The sequence below is a fragment of the Talpa europaea genome (genome assembly GCF_964194135.1).
Source record: "Talpa europaea genome assembly, chromosome: 11".
Taxonomy (NCBI): domain Eukaryota; kingdom Metazoa; phylum Chordata; class Mammalia; order Eulipotyphla; family Talpidae; genus Talpa; species Talpa europaea.
The window spans coordinates 33,304,476-33,322,838 of record NC_140078.1 but is presented as its reverse complement, the minus strand read 5'-3'; positions in this window follow the sequence as shown (position 1 = coordinate 33,322,838).

Sequence of the window (18,363 nt, the reverse complement as noted above, 5' to 3'; positions counted from 1 at the left end):
AGATCATTGGTGTTTTGACCCCTATTTCAATGGTGAAATAAGAGGCTATGCTTTCATAATCAGAACAGAGTTTCACCTGCTCACTAAAATATGATACATGGATAAAAAAACAAAGACCTTAGTTAACCAGTGACATTACGAACAATAAACTAACAAGGATGTCTTCAAATTGACATATGAATGGGATAGCAAATTAATGTGTGGACTGAGTTTGTGTGACTTTGAAAGAAAAGGACTTCAAGTATTGAGCCTCCAGGCATATTGAAATGGATCTTACAAACTAGGATATCAGTGGCAATGTGTTTTTCAGCTCTGAACACACAAAAAGAATTACTCATCTTACTATTCAACAGTCCTGGCAAGTGAGGAGGGGAATGGTGATATTACATTCATTAACTGAGAGTACTTGCTTCTGTGATGGCTGGTACCAGAGCAGCAATCTTGGACCATGAGGTAACCTAGGGAATATACTTGATACTTGCACAATAGATATACATAGTAGATGTAGACAGTTAAGAGTAGTCTTAACTATTATAGATGGCTACTAACACCACCTTCTACCACCCAAAATTTGCCTCATGCCTCTTCTTCATGTTAAGCACCTGGCAGTACTCAGGGCTTTAATAAACAGTATGGGAGGAAATGGGGAAAATGAGTGTGGGTACAATGGAGTCAGACAGAATAAAGTTCAAGATTTGGATTGGTATTTGTGACTGCATGACTTAGAGCAAGATCCCAAATTTTTGAATTTACATCTGTTAATCTGTGAAGTCTTCTAGGATTGTGAGAATTAAAAAAAAATGATAAAAATACAGATCCCTTTGTATAGATCAATAGAGTAAATTTTCAGTAAAATCATTATATAATTATAATTATTTTAGTTTTAATTGTCCAGTCCTTCAGTCCCACCTGACCAGTTTGTTTTAGTCACTTATTCTAGTACATTATTTACTTGGCTAGATCCAGTCTGACAGTGAAAGGTGATCAGGTTTTAATGTAGTGTAGAAGTTTGGGTTAGATCAAATATTAAGGTAAATAGTCATCTGGGGCTTCTCTGTCCCATCCTGACTTTTATATCAAAACAGAATGAGATAACTTCATCAGAGAATGACTTAACTGCTGACATTATAAGCAGAAATACCATGAGAAGCTTCCTCCCAAAAAAATCTTTATTAGAAAGAAGGAATGAACACTTAGCCCCTTGTTTTCTTTCTTTCATTTCTTTTAGAAGGCTGGAATGCAGATATGATGGCTGGAGCTGCTGCAGTTATATGGGGACATAGGAAGATACAGTGCAGTATAAAGACAGAAGGAATCTAGGTTCCCAATATTATGGGGCTATTATATTGCGTTGTATATATTGAGTTTTCTGTTATATCCAATTTTTTTAAATTGTTCAACAATTTACTTTTTTTCTTTTTTGAGGTTTCATTGGTTTACAGTGTTTTATACAGTTTAGAAGTATAGGATTTCCCCTGTCAGGTGTTAACACACCACACCTACCACCAAATATCTACTGTCCCCTACCAAAGTCCATTGTGACCCCTCCCCACTTTGTTCTTGCACTTTCTCCTACTCCTCTGGAAGCCCCAGTGCTATAACCGCATTTTTAGTATTTGTTATTAGGTTGGTTTTATCTGATACCTTGATTGTTTCTTTATATTCCACATATAAGTGACACCATCCAGTATTCTAACTTATGTCACTTAATGTAATCCCATCCAGTTCCATTTATGTCATCACAAATGGCAAGAGTTGATCTGCTTGATTTTTTTTAATAATTGAGTAGTATTCTGTTCTGTGGAATACCACATCTTCCTAATCCATTTATCTGTCTTCAGGCATTTACGTTGCTTTTATAGTTTGGCTATTGCACATATGCTGCAATGATTATAGGAGTGCATATGTCCCTTCAAATTAGTGTTTTGGTATTCTTTGGCTAATTAGTAATGGTATTTATGGATCATATGGTAGATCCCATTTTTAGTAGTGCTGAAAGTTAAAATCCTTGTCTTCTACCAGATCTTTTTTTTTTTTTTTTAGAGATTTATTTATGTATACAAGAACTGGGGTACAGGCCAGAGGTGTGGGGGGTGAGAGGATTCACCAGAGACAGAGTAGGGAACAGAACAGGCAGATTGACTGAAATATACTGACTGAAATATAGCAGTGGGTGAGTCAGGAGAGGTCTGCTGCACTATGTGGGTAGGTCCCTGGCCTGCTGTGTATCGAACTCAACTCTTGCTGCAGAGGCTGTGGATAGCTTCACAGTGTTGTGCTTAACCCCTTGCACCACCAGGGAGCAGTTCTACCAGATCTTAATGGAGAAGTTTTCAGTTGAGAATGAGGTTTTGCTATAGGTTTGTCATGTATAACTTTTATTATGTTGAGGTATGTACCCTCAATCCCCAGTTTTTTGAGACTTTTTGTCATAAATGGGTATTGAATCTTATCAGATGCTTTCTCAGGCTATTGATATCATATGATTATCTTTCCTCTATTGATGTGTTGAATTACATTGCTTTATTTTTAGATGTTGACCATCCTGTGTCCTTCGAATAAATCCCACTGTATACCCAAATTAATTGATGCAATGATCCTTTGTTGCAGCAAAGAGCAATAATGATAATGATATTTACATTGTAGTAAGAAACTTAATTTGGAATGAGGGGGGTCATGTAATATGAATAACTAACTTACCTAAATTCAAATATTTACACATGCAGCAAATTAAAGAGAAAAATGATTTAAAACTGTAGACAATCCCACTCTCTGTACCACTGAATGCACTTGTGCCCAAAGAGAGTTCTTTCCCAAGTAAGTTTTATCTGCTCTTTTCACCAGTCTGTGTTAGCTATTGTATGAGTGTCAGGCAGCACTGGCTATAATCACAGAGTATAAAAAATATGATTTCTACATCAGGGATTCTAAGGTTCAGCCAACATCTTTTCCTAGTGATTAACCAAATAAATACTACCTAAGGGTGATTTCAACCTTGTAGTACTTTTCCCTTATTTTCTGGTACAAGATGTGACTCTGCTGTGCTTTAAATCAGGAATAGTCTCAGGAAGTAATATATTCCGGCTTCTGACAAATGGGCAGGGAACTGAGCTGGAGTGGGAGGACATAAGATGTTAAAACACAAGTTGTGTGTCTGTCATTTTGGGACAACAGCTGTGAGCCCAGGTATTGAAAGAAATTGACATTTTGGAAGATCAGCTATGTGTCATGTGCTGTGCCAGGCTTGCACACAGCCCAACTCATTTCATCTTCAGAATGGTCCTGTGTAATTTTTGTTCAGGGACCGCTTGGTTAAACTGGTATGACACTCTCAGAATGTCCTTCTTTGTGTTTTTAGATTGGAGCTGGCCAAAAGAGAACTTTGTGAGCGATTCAGAGGGGTGATGTGAACCCGGATCCAGTATGCTCCGAAGGTCATGGTGCCATGTGCAGCAGGAAACAGATGCCGAATGAGGTCTGTTTTGTCTCTGTCCTCCCTCCCTCTCCCAGTGTCCATTTCCTGCTCCAGTTCAGTTCTTTTTTCAGATTCTTAGTTCTGTGGATCAACAGAACCCCAGGCTCACCACTGGGCTCAAACTCAAAAAGGCACCAGCGTGAAGAGGCGACTGTCTTCTACAGGCTTTTACAACACCCCTGTCACATGTCCCTCTCCAGTTGTAGGTTGTTTTGGGCTTCCAAATTCCCCTGACATCTCTGACATATGCACCCAAGGAGGTGCTTCAGGAGGCCTGCTTGCTGACTTTCCTCTGGTACTTCACACCCCCTTGATTCTCCAGCATCTTCCACAATTGTGCAAAGTCAAATCCCTCTAATAAATTCTTCATTCCGTAGCATTCAGAGTGCTTGCGCGTTCCTGATTTTGCCCTTGTATTATATTTGATTACTGTCAGGCATCATTCTTAGCCTGTATCAGCTTAATCCCCTCCAGAATTACTTGAACTGAAAAGAATTTTGATGTTAACCTCTCAATTTGCTAAGCAAGGTCATTATTAAAACATCCACGTAAAAACCTGGTCTGCATTTTGAAAATGAAATTGATTTCTAGGAGACCAAACTGTCATATCACTCAGTGTTACCTTTATAAGGTTTCATGTGAGAAATGTATCCTTTTTGTTGTTGTTGTTGTTGCCAGCTTAAGCTTTATACCTTTACTCCTTTTTGGGAAATCCATTGGTTTCAATTTTGACTCTGACTTCCAGGAGGTTCAGAAACATATGTGATGCCTAATTACAGGACTTATCTTAAGTCTTGATATATTTGGTTATTCTTGCATTTAATGAATTCTATTTTACTAACCTTGGAGTATACTTGCCCTTTATTTTAAATTGTGTCAAAGTGAAAGGGATTAGGATAACACAGGGGACTGTCAAAATCCATTCAATCAGTAACTACTTAGTGTCATCTGGGCTAGACACTCTCTATATCATTCTCATTATATTATGAGAAAACTGAGATTCAGTGAGATTAGGGGATCCTAAATGGTCAGTGATAGTTCTGGGATGTGAATGCAAATGTGTTTGATCCATTCTTTCTCCCTCACGTAAAGCTGTCTCACTTGTGAAAGGAGTCAAATATAAACACACAGGACACAGTGAAATAAGAAACCAGTGTCTCTGTTCCTCTTTACCAAATTTAAGAATGGTGACCTTGATGTGAGTCCCTTCTTTGGGTCATAGACAAGTTTTTGAGTAAATGAAGTATTAAGTGAACATATGATGAAGGGGAACTCAGTGATGAAAATAATGAAATACATGGTGATAATGAAAATGATGAAGTTGTTGGAAATGATGGTGGGGTGAAGAAGGTGATAATGTATCATTTTAGTGCAGAGGAAAATTGTGGTATTTTCAGTCACTTCTTCATATGTATATGTTTTCAAGAGATACAGTAAACACGGGCTTTACAGATTTTCAGATTTTATTACTAATAGAATATATTCATTGACTCCAATAATCATAAACATAGCAAAAATGATTGAGTGTGTTACAGGGTGATCCCCAGGGGAGGGGGAGGTTGCAGGTCCCATGCTCCATCCAAGGAAGAGTGTAGCTGAGAAGGAAGGAGAAGTTGGAGGAAGACCCTTCTTTGGGTGGGGCATGGAACCTGGAACCACCCCCTTCCCTGGGGAATCACCCTGTTACAAGTGTTCCTATCAGGCACTGTTGTAAGCACTTTGTATACATGTTAAATGATATCATACTTAAAATAGATACTTTTCTTGTCCCCATTTTACAGAAGCTAAACCAAAGTACAAAGAAGTGGTAGTCTGAATAACCTGACCAAAATCATAGACCTACTGAGAGATGATCACAAAATCCAAGCCCAGGAGTCTGGACCCCAAGTCAATAATTTTAGATAATACTTTGGGCCTTATTCTCTCTCCAGTGACCAGGGAAAATAACGTGTGCTTTTTAGTGAAACAGATTTGAATTCAAATCTGATTCTATAACTTCCTAGTTTATGTGACCTTGATGAGCTAGTGGCTTAATCTCTTTAAGTCTCAATATCTTTGAGGTGCCAAGTGCTCAGATTCTTATGAATCAAACATTTATTGTTACGCACCTATGAACTTAGAACTGAAATAGGTGCTATGCGCAGAAAATTTTACCATCATTTAATAGCTTGTCCATGAATTCAGAAATAAAGATTCTCAAAATAATTCCTTAACTGGAACAAATTTCTTGCAGCTCATTCTCAAACATTCTCACTTTCCTTAAGAAGACAAGAAACAAGGTTATTCAAAAAACCCTTCTCCTTGCCCTTTACTTTTTTTCCCCTGCAACCCACTGCATCCCTTTCTTAAAGAAATTTTCTTTAGTATATTCTTTTGACAATGTTAATTCTTTTGTCAATCTGTCATCTCTGGTCACATTTATAAGTCACGCAGGTACACAGTACCTCCTTGAGACCTGGACACTATGAATATTCAGGGCCCAGTGGGTGAGTGATATGTGGTGGGGCAGGAAGGACATAATTCCACATCCTTCTATTAATAACATTGGGAAATAGATCCTGGCTGTGACTCCATGCAAATACTGTTGTGGAAGACCAATTCCTGGAAGATATGAGAGGCTGTGTGTTGGCTCTGAGAAAGGGGAAGGCAGCAGTACCAGAGACAGATTGTGATTGCTCTTTTTTTATTTTTGTTTTCTTGAGTTTGGTGGCAATAAGGCATATGACATGGGCCACCCAGCCAGATCACAATCCAGGATTTATGGAGGCAGCATACTCATGTCCAAGGAAGAGATGTCACAGAACAAAGGAGGCAATTATTTCCAGTGACTGAATTCCACCCAAATTGGTGTCATCATTAAGGCTTTTCAGATCAAGGGAGGATCATTTTTTTCAATACTGTGTTTTTCAACCATCTATTTTTCCAATTGAGAAACCCAGAACTACAGGGGGGAGTTCACAGGATGCAGTCTGAACATCTAGGAAGGCATTCTAAGTTTCCTCTTCCCCTCAAAGAATATTCTTGCCACTCACTTGGACCCAGGCTTGGTAGTTTAGTATGGGGTGGGGGCATGGTCAGGGCTGAAATGGCTCTCCCACTGGATGCTCTCTGAGGCAAAAAAGTGGAAACCTGGTCACACCCCAGGAGAGACCATGGGGAGAGTCAGGATTCATTGACAGGCAGAAAAACAAGAGTAGGGGGTTGGAATTTTGGGAAAAGCAGAGCTGGTTGTTAGTGTGTGCACATGTGGATCAAAACCAAGGCTTTTTTTACACATCGTGATTGCTCAACCAATGATTATAGAATTGAACAGAGCCCCTAAAATTTTCATTAGAATATAAGGGAACTAATAGGGGAGATAGAAGATTTATGGCTTACTTCTCACTGTGACAGAGAGGCCCTTTGTTTAGAGCCATTTGAGTCTGTTGAACATATTCCGATTACAAATGTTCTTCATTCTCTAGGAAATTGGGAACAGCAAAAAACTCATCATAATTTATGTTTAAATTAGGACTCCTTCAATGTAAATAGAGTGACAACAAAGATCTATTAAGAATCCTTATTATATACTATTTTCTCATTTGATCTTTGTAACAGTATTGGTGGTTATTATTTTTACTTTGTGGATGAGAAATTCAAGATGTGGAGGACCTTTTTTTTTTTTTAGAAACAAATTAACTTTATTTTAGTTTATATATTTTTATATCACTTTTCATTTTTGCACAATGTATGCATTTTCATCTTGGTTATATTCCCGATACAATTCCCACCCCCCTTATTTTGACCCTAATCCCTCCTCCCCTTCCAGCCCTCCCCCCCCACACCTCTGTAGTTACAAGCAACTATAAACCAGACACACAACAAATTAACTTTTCTCCTCAATGTCCTTGCATTTTGGTCCTATCTCAATTATGATACAACTCTAAAGGATTCCCTTGTTACTTTTTTTTTTTAAATAAATTTTATTTTTATATTCCCCATACAATTTCAACCCCCCCATTTTGACCCCAATCCCTCCCCTCCCTCCACCTACCCCCCCGAAAGTGTCTCTGGTTCATAGATTTTTGTTGATTTTGATTTTCACTTTCTTATAGTTATTCATTTTCCTGGTCCCTTATTTAAGTTTTCTAGATTCCTGCTATGAGTGAGACCATCCGGTATTTTTCTTTTTCTTTCTGGCTTATTTCGCTGAGCATGATCCCTTCCAGCGCCATCCATGTTGCTGCAAATTGCATGTGTTTATCTTTTTTGAATGCTGAGTGATATTCCATGGTATACATGTACCACATCTTCTTGATCCAGTCATCTATTTTTGGGCATTTGGGCTGTTTCCAAAGCTTAGCTATTGTAAATAGTGCTGCTATAAACATAGGGGTGCAGGTGTTCTTTGGAATTGATGTTTCTGTGTCCTTTGGGTAAATACCTAGGAGTGGAATTGCTGGATCATATGGGAGCTCTATGTTTAGTAGGTCCAGAAATCTCCACACAGCTTTCCACAGTGGTTGGACCAGTTTGCACTCCCACCAACAGTGCAGAAGAGTTCCTTTTTCTCCACACCCTCGCCAACATTTGTTGTTGCTAGTTTTTTTAATATGTGCCATTCTCACTGGTGTAAGATGGTATCTCATGGTAGTTTTGATTTGCATTTCCCTGATTACAAGTGATGTTGAACATTTTTCATATGCCTGTTGGCCATTTGCATTTCCTCTTCAGAGAAGTTTCTTTTTAGCTCTTCTGCCCATTTTTTGACTGGATTATTTTCTTTGCTGTTGTTGAATCTCATCAGCTCTTTGCAGATTTTTGTGATCAATCCTTTATCATTAGTGTTGGGTGCAAAAATGTTCTCCCAGTTGGTGGGGTTTCTCTGTTTTTGTTATTGTCTCTTCTGCTGTGCAGAAGCTCTTTAATTTGATGTAGTCCCAGCTGTTTATCTTTGCCTTCACTATCATTGCTTTGGGTGATGTGTCTGTAAAGATGTCTTTGATGTGCAAATCACGTATTGTTTCGCCTATATTTCCTTCTATGTATTTTATGGTTTCAGGTCTTATGTCTAGTTCTTTAATACATTTTGAGTTGGTTTTTGTGTATGGTGTGAGGTAGTAGTCACGCTTCATTCTTTTGCATGTAGCGACCCAGTTTTCCCAGCACCATTTATTGAACAGACTTTCTTTGCTCCAATGCATATTCTGTGCGCCTTTGTCAAATATTAGTTGACCATAAATATGTGGGTTTATTTCTGGATTTTCTATTCAATTCCATTGGTCTGTGTGTCTGTTCTTGTTCCAATACCATGCAGTTTTGATGATTATGGCTTTGTAGTATAGTTTGAAGTCTGGGAGTGTGATGCCTCCATTCCCTTCTTTTTTTTTTCAGGAGAGCTTTGGCTATTTGGGGCTTTTGGTGATTCCATATGAATTTCATCAATAATTGTTCTATTTCTTTGAAGAATAACATTGAAATTTTTATTGGAATGGCATTGAATCGGTATATTGCTTTTGGTAGGATGGTCATTTTAATAATGTTTATTCTTCCAATCCATGAGCAGGGGATGTCTCTCCATTTCTTTGTGTCTTCTTCTATTTCTTTTAACAGTGTTTTATAGTTTTCTTTGTAAAGGTCCTTTACCTCTTTTGTTAGATTTATTCCCAAGTATTTGATTTTTTTTGTTTCGATAATAAAGGGGATGGTTTTTTTCATTTCTTCTTCTTCAGATTTATTGTTAGTGTATAGGAAAGCTTCTGACTTTTGCATGTTGATTTTGTATCCTGCCACTTTGCTGAACTGATTGATGAGTTCAATTAGTTTTTCTATGGAGTTTTTGGGGTTCTCTATGTATATTATCATATCATCTGCAAATAGTGATAGTTTGACTTCTTCTTTTCCTATTTGAATTCCTTGTATGTCTTTCTCTTGTCTTATTGTTCTGGCTAGGACTTCCAGTATTATATTGAAAAGCAGTGGTGAGAGCACTGCTTTTCAATATAATACTGGAAGTCCTAGCCACGGCAATAAGACAAGAGAAAGACATCCAAGGAATCCAAATAGGAAAAGAAGAAGTCAAACTATCACTATTTGCAGACGATATGATATTATACATAGAGAACCCCAAAAACTCCACAGAAAAGCTAATTCAAGTCATCAATCAATTCAGTAAAGTGGCAGGATACAAAATCAACACGCAAAAGTCAGTAGCCTTCCTATACACATACAATAAATCTGAAGAAGAAGAAATAAAAAAAAATCCCTTTTATTATCGAAACAAAAAAAATCAAATATTTGGGAATAAATCTAACAAAAGAGGTAAAGGACCTATACAAAGAAAACTATAAAACACTGTTAAAAGAAATAGAAGAAGACACAAAGAAATGGAGAGACATCCCCTGCTCATGGATTGGAAGAATAAACATTATTAAAATGGCCATCCTTCCAAAAGCAATATACAGATTCAATGCCATTCCAATCAAAATTTCAATGTCATTCTTCAAAGAAATAGAACAATTATTGATGAAATTCATATGGAATCACCAAAAACCCCGAATAGCCAAAGCTCTCCTGAAAAAAAAAGAAGGGAATGGAGGCATCACACTCCCAGACTTCAAACTATACTACAAAGCCATAATCATCAAAACTGCATGGTATTGGAACAAGAACAGACATACAGACCAATGGAATCGAATAGAAAATCCAGAAATAAACCCACATATTTATGGTCAACTAATCTTAGACAAAGGAGCAAAGACTATGCATTGGAGCAAAGAAAGTTTGTTCAATAAATGGTGCTGGGAAATCTGGGTCGCTACATGCAAAAGAATGAAGCTTGACCACTACCTCACACCATACACAAAAATCAACTCAAAATGGATTAAAGAACTAGACATAAGACCTGAAACCATAAAATATATAGAAGGAAATATAGGCGAAACACTACGTGATTTGCACATCAAAGACATCTTTACAGACACATCACCCAAAGCAGTGATAGTGAAGGCAAAGATAAACAGCTGGGACTACATCAAATTAAAGAGCTTCTGCACAGCAAAAGAGACAATAACAAAAACAAAGAGAAACCCCACCAACTGGGAGAACATTTTTGCACCCAACACTAATGATAAAGGACTGATCACAAAAATCTGCAAAGAGCTGATGAGACTCAACAACAACAAAGAAAATAATCCAGTCAAAAAATGGGCAGAAGAGCTAAAAAGAAACTTCTCTGAAGAGGAAATGCAAATGGCCAACAGGCATATGAAAAAATGTTCAACATCACTTGCCATCAGGGAAATGCAAATCAAAACTACCATGAGATACCATCTCACACCAGTGAGAATGGCACATATTAAAAAAACTAGCAACAACAAATGTTGGTGAGGGTGTGGAGAAAAAGGAACTCTTCTGCACTGTTGGTGGGAGTGCAAACTGGTCCAACCACTGTGGAGAGCTGTGTGGAGATTTCTGGACCTATTAAACATAGAGCTTCCATATGATCCAGCAATTCCACTCCTAGGTATTTACCCAAAGGACAAAGAAACATCAATTCCAAAGAACACCTGCACCCCTATGTTTATAGCAGCACTGTTTACAATAGCTAAGCTTTGGAAACAACCCAAATGCCCAAAAATAGATGACTGGATCAAGAAGATGTGGTACATATATACCATGAAATATTACTCAGCATTCAAAAAAGATAAACACATGCAATTTGCAGCAACATGGATGGCGCTGGAAGGGATCATGCTCAGCGAAATAAGCCAAAAAGAAAAAGAAAAATACCGGATGGTCTCACTCATAGCAGGAATCTAGAAAACTTAAATAAGGGACCAGGAAAATGAATAACTATAAGAAAGTGAAAATCAAAATCAACAGAAAACTATGAACCAGAGACACTTTTAGGGGGGCGGGGGCGGGAGGGGAGGGATTGGGGTCAGAATGGGGGGGGCTGCAATTGTATGGGGAATATAACAATAAAATTTATAAAAAAAAAAAAAAAAGCAGTGGTGAGAGTGGACATCCTTGTCTTGTTCCAGATCTTAATGGAAATGCTTTCAGCTTTTCACCATTGAGAATGATACTGGCTGTTGGCTTGTCGTATATGGCCTTTATGATGTTGAGGTATGTTTCTTGTATCCCAAGAATTTCAAGGGCTTTTATCATGAATGGGTGTTGCACTTTGTCGAAAGCTTTCTCGGCATCTATTGATATTATCATATGGTTTTTATATTTCTTTTTGTTGATGTGTTGGATAACGTTGATTGATTTTCGGATGTTGAACCATCCTTGTGTCCCTGGAATGAATCCTACTTGGTCGTGGTGAATTATCTTATGGATACACTGTTGGATTCTGATAGCTAAAATTTTATTGAGGATTTTTGCATCAGTGTTCATTAGGGAGATTGACCTATAGTTTTCTTTTTTTTGTGTTGTCCTTGTTCGGTTTTGGTATTAGTGTAATGTTGGCTTCGTAGAACGTGTTAGGTATTACTTTCCTTCTCAATTTTTTGGAAGAGTTTGTGAAGGATAGGCACCAATTCGTCTCTGAATGTTTGGTAGAATTCATTTGTAAATCCATCAGGTCCTGGGCTTTTGTTTTTGGGGAGGTTTTTGATTACCATTTCAATTTCACTAATTGTAATTGGTCTGTTTAGGTGTTCTATTTCTTCTTTTTCTAGCTTTGGGTGATCGTAGAGTTGTAGGAATTTGTCCATCTCCTCTAGATTGTTGAACTTGTTTGCATATAACTGTTCATAGTAGTTATTAATTATTCTTTTGATTTCTGCTGTGTCCGTTGTGATTTCTCCTCTTTCATTTATTATCCTACTCATTTGTGCTTTCTCCCTTTTCGCCCTTGTGAGCCTGGCTAGGGGTTTATCTTTTTTTTTTTTTTTTAATAATAAATTTTATTTTTATATTCCCCCATACAATTGCAAACGCCCTATTTTATTTATTTTTTCGAAGAACCAGCTCTTGGTTTCATTGATCTTTTGGATTGTTTTCTTAGTTTCGATTTCATTTATTTCTGCTTTGGTTTTTATTATTTCTTTTCTTCTACTGGTTTTGGGTTTTTTTGTTGTTCTTTTTCTAGATCTTTGAGCTTCGAGATTAGGTTGTTTCTTTGAGTTCTTTCTTGTTTCTTGATGTGAGCATCTATTGCTATATATTTTCCTCTTATTACTGCTTTTGCTGCATCCCATACATTTAGGAAATTGGTGTCCTCCTTGTCATTCAATTCAAAGAATTTTTTAATTTCTTCTTTTATCTCCTCATTAGTCCAGTGGACTTCCAGTAGTGTGGGTTTCAATCTCCACGAGGTAGGAGAGTAACTTGCCTTCTTTTTATGGTTTATTTCTAGTTTGATGCCTTCATGGTCAGAAAAGATCGTTGGTATGATTTCAATCTTGGTGTATCTGTTGATGTTTGTCTTGTGCCCCAGTATATGATCGATCCTAGAGAATGATCCGTGTGTGCTTGAGAAAAATGTATACTCAGATTTTTTTGGGTTTAGTGTTCTATATATGTCTGTTAAGCCCAAGCACTCTAGATCCTTATTTAGAGCTTTAGTGTCTTTACTTATTTTTTGTCTTGTTGATCTATCCATTGTTGATAGTGGTGTGTTGAAGTCTCCCACTACGTATGTGTTTTCTCTGATGTCTGTTTTCAGAGATGTCAATAGTTGTCTGATATATTTTGGTGCTCCTTCGTTTGGTGAATATATGTTAATGAGTGTTATTTCTTCTTGAAGTATTGTCCCCTTGATCATAATGTAATGGCCACTGGGGTCTCTTTTTATCTTTTTAAGTTTGAAATCTGTTTTATCTGATATGAGTATAGCTGTTCCTGCCTTCTTTTTTGGTCCATTTGCTTGTAGAATTGTTTTCCATCCTTTAACTTTGAGTCTATTTTTATCTTTTGCAGCTAAATGTGTTTCCTGGAGACAGCAAAAGGTTGGGTTTTGTTTCTTAATCCAGCCTGCAACTCTGTGTCTTTTTATTGAAGAGTTTAGTCCATTTACATTTAGAGTTAATATTGATATGTTAGCATCTGTATTTGCCATTGTGTTTGTTTGTCTTTCCTTTGATTTTATTTATTTATTCTTTTAATAACTTTTTTTTTTTGGTCTTCTTTTGTTGTTATTCGTCCCTCTGAGGTTCTGGCTTTAGGACTCCTTGTAGTATTTTTTGGAGTGGGGGTTTAGTCGTAATAAAATTCCAGAGTTTCTGTTTGTCTGGGAAGGTCCTTATTCTTTCTTCAGAGAGGAAGGAGAGCTTTGCGGGATAGAGTATTCTTGGTTGGCATCTGTTTTCTTGGAGTCTGTTGACTATGTCCCTCCACTCTCTCCTTGCCCGTAGTGTTTCTTCAGAGAAGTCTGATGTCAGTCTGATTGGTTTCCCTTTGAATGTTATCTGTTTCTTCCCTCTTGTTAGTTTCATTATTTTTTCCTTGTCTTGGATTCTTTGGAGCTTTACTATTATGTGTCTTGCTGTATTTTTCCTTTCGTCATGGAAGTTTGGTGTTCTTCCAGGAAGCTCCTTCTTTGCGTTTGGGAAGTTCTCTTCAATTATATCCATGAATATTTTCTCTGTTCCTACATCTCTCTCCTCTCCTTCTGGGATTCCTATAACTCTTATATTTCCTTTCCTCATAGAGTCATATAGTTCCCGAAGTCTTTCTTCGTTCTTTTTCCTTCGTACTTCTCCTTCCTTTTCTGTTTTAGTTCTTTTTATTTCTGTGTCTTCAAGAGTACTTATTCGTTCTTCCATTTCATCTATTCTGCTTTCATTGCTTTTCCCAGAGTTCTTTAGCATCTCCATTAATTCTTTGATCTCCTGCATTTCTTTTACTTCCCTCTTTAGGGACTCAATTTCATTCTTCTGGTCATTAATTATTTTCCCCTTATCATTGTTTTCCTTTATGACTTCTGTCAATTTTTTAATCACAGCAATTTTAAATTCTCTATCTGGAAGGCTCAGAAGTTCTTCCAAGTTACTGTCGTTGCAATCTGATAGATGGTTTTCTTTTTGCAGTGTGCTTTTTTGCTGAGGAGTTGCTGGGTTGCATGTGGTTTTTCTACTCCCTACTGCCTGTTTTCTAATTTGCCGTATTCCTTGTGACACTGTGTTGCTGGTACTGGCCGGCATCTTGGGCGACCTTCCCAGCTCACCACTGGCTCCTCTGGGGAACTTCTGCTGGGTTCACAAGTCTCCAGCAAAGAAAGGTCCCTGGTGCAAAATGGCGATGCGGGAATGTGCTCCCCTGCACGCCCGGTCTGCCCCAGCGGTGGGTGCTGCTCCCCTCTGGGCTGGAACTGCAGGCTAGAAGGTGCCCGGCATGGGCAAGCCTCCCAGCTCACCTCTGTCTCCTCGGTGAGCCTTCTGCTGGGTTCACACAGTCAAGATGTGGAGGACCTTTATTGCATCAGACTGCAATTCTATAAGGTCTCCATGTCTCAGAACTCTTAGGTCCATTTTAGAGTTAGCAACACTAATGTAGGAAAAGTAAAGGATGGGTTTTATTGCATCCTCAGGATGAAGAAACTAACCTTGAGTCAGTCTTTCACCAGCAACTATTTAAGGTTTCTTGGTATACTCCTTTTCCATGAGAAAAGAAACATCAACCATAGTCAGTCCATACTTCTTGGAGTCTACATGTAGTTTGAATGAGAAAGTCTGGAAATGTGAAAAGGTAACTGTTACAGGGGCAAGGAGAGGGATACCTCAGAACCCCCAAAACTGCCTGCTCTAAATAGGTTCTGCTATCTGCCATATCAAGACAAAATATACTCTAGTGCACAACACCATTAATGGAAAGGAACTTTAATACAATTAGTGTACAATACAAAAAGACAAAGAATATAGTATTCAAATCGAGCACCCAAAGTTATCCATCCCCTTGTGGGAGTTCATTCTAGGGGATAATATCAATGCAAGAATGAGACTGAGATGACTATGGAGATAACTCAGTAAGAACTGAGGCTTTAATGGGAAGGAGAAAGGGTGATGAGGTTAGAAATGGAAATTGGGTCAGGTTATGAACAAGCGTTGAATGTCAAGGAAAGTTAGCTTTCATTGTGCACATCATATTTTCTCATTCACATCATTTATCAGCAAAATGTTTTGAATTACACTGAATCTAATATATTTGTGTTTGTGTGTACATTTGCACTAACTCATCATAAATATTATGAAACATAACCCAAAGTAGTAGTGAACAGTCATGAATCAACAGATGAAATAGTTTCAAATGTCTTGATAACTGAGGTAACCAATATGTATTTAAGATGATGTTCATTGTTTTTTTTTTATTTATTTTATTTATGCATACAAGAGCTGGGGTACAGGCCAGAGGTGTGAGGGGTGAGAGGTTTCACCAAAGACAGATTGGGGAACAGAACAGGCAAATTGACCAAAGTACACTGCTGAGAAGAGCAGCGGATGAGTCAGGAGAGGTCTGCTGCACCATGTGGGTTGCTCCCTGGTCATCTGAGGGATCGAACTTGTGTTGCAGAGGCTGCTGACAGCTTCATAGATTGCATCTTAACCCCTTGCACCACCAGAGAGGCCCAAGATGATGTTCATTGTTATGAAGTATTTATTAAAATCCACATTTCAAATAGTCTTTTTGTTCTTTTATATTTTTATTGTATACTATTAGTTTGAAAATTAAATATCTATGCTCACTTATCTCTCTCATGTCTAAAGCTGGCCAATAAATGGGTCATTCCTCTGGGAGGGGAAGAAGAGTCATTGAGTCTTATTTTGCCCCTCATTCCAACTCCAACATTATTGAATAATTGAATAATCTGGAATTTGGATTGAACATTCTTATATTCTTATTTATTAATCACTTAATCCACAGTAAGTATAGATACTTTACTTTCCATAGGCCATGTTTTCTCCTGGGGTAACCTCTCTCATTCTAAAGAAGGTCTCAGCAAAGTGGATGTTCTATTCTTCCTGAATCCTCATGTGTCTGAGAAAACTGGCTTTTAGTCTTTGTAATTAAATTGTAGTTTCTCTGGGTGTATGTTCTGCTTCTATGTCTTGCATTTGAATATGTTATTTCATCATTCCATCTTCTTACCAGAATTTTAGGCAAGACTTTTCTGCAATACAAAAACTTGTGCTCATGTTTTCTCAATTACTTGTGAAATAGCTTTAAAAAGTCAGTTGATTATATAAGTGAGGAGGAGACCAATAATATGCTTAGCAAACTCTTTCCTCACCTGAAAATATCTTTCAGCAACCTAGAACTTTTTTACATTTTGATATTGCTCCTGTTTTGATTCTCCTAAAATTAAGGAAAAGTGAAATTATACTGCCTTTTAGGACAGTATTTTTTTCAGATACGACATACTTACAACTGAATAGATTATTAAAATAAAACAAGTAGCACATGTTTCTTAAGCACAGAGTGGAAACTTCTGAGATTTAATCTACCTACCGATTTTTGCAATTATGTAATCAAATGTGTCTGAAATATTCAATGAAGTTATTTTGAAAACTGTATTATGATTTCAGTAATGCTTCTGTTACATTTAGCACAAGTACCTGTTAGTTCAATTATGTATCTGTGCATTTGCAAATTACTATGGAAATGGTTAATTGATGTAGATCGTGTTGATGAAGAAATATTTTCTGGAATTTTGAAAAATGGAAAAATAGTTTAGTTCCAAAAGCCACCTTGTTTATTGTTTTGGAAAAGCTAACAGATTTGACTCTGAAATCCAAGAAATGGTGAATCATAATTTATAGCATAATATGTCACACCTAATAAATCAGTTAAAATGACCTTGTTTCTTGGTCACTATATCCTGTCTATTGCCTAAGTGTCTCTAAATTGACAGTTTGATTTATACCACTCACTGCTCTTCAGTTGGATATAGCGTCATGAGGATGTAGTAATTTCTTGTGCAACATTTAAAGCATAACTGTTTACACACACATACACACACCCTACAGCCTTCCTAGCACTAAAATAAAAATCATTCCATTTGTAAAACTATCTTAAATTTTGGACGGAAATATAGCTCTTAATAAAATAAGCCAATATTTCAATAAATTTGTGGGTATTTTAGGACAGACACTTAGAAACACATCAAGAGACTCAGATTCACTTTTTTTTTTTTTTTTTTTTTTTTACTATGGTTGTACTCTCTGGACACTAAAGATATGGGATGTTTTGTGATATGGGAAAATAGGAGGAGGAGGAAGCAGGGCAAAGAAGGGGGTGATAGAGGGAATAATTATGTGATTTCAGGTAAAATCTCCACCTGGGCCTGCAAGGGAGCTCTGGAGTATAAATTACATGTTGGAGTTTGTCTTAACTAGAGTTGAAAGAGCTGTTGTTGGCTAAGGAGCAAGACATCCAGGTACAATCTTGCAGATGCTTCCAGTTCCCTGTACAGGCAAAGCAGCTCTATAGCTGAGGACAGTTACTGTAAGGGCAGCTTTTAGAAGTAAAAGCACACTAAAGGTAGGAGTAGGCAAAATAAAATGGTACAAAAATTGCTTTTGGGGGCTTCTGGGCTGAGAACACTGATATCTACTTCACTATTTTTGAGTTCTTTTCATCCTCTGTGCTTTTGGGCCTCCTCTAGAATGTTCCCCAAATTCCTTCTAGATCTTAGACCTCAGTCCAAAGAGGGTCAGAATGTGGATTATTTTGTGTGCTTCTGAAATGAAACTTTTATTTCCTGTTCATCCTCTATTATGATCATGTTGTAGTTCAAGTAAATCAGGTATTTTTAGTATTCCACATTGACAAATAAGACTGTCTACATGAAGTTGTCAATTCACTTACATTTATGCAGCTTAACTGGAGGCCAACTCAATCAACTCCCCCTGTCACAAATCATTGCACTGATTAGGGTATTCCCTCTCCAACTCTAGTTGGAT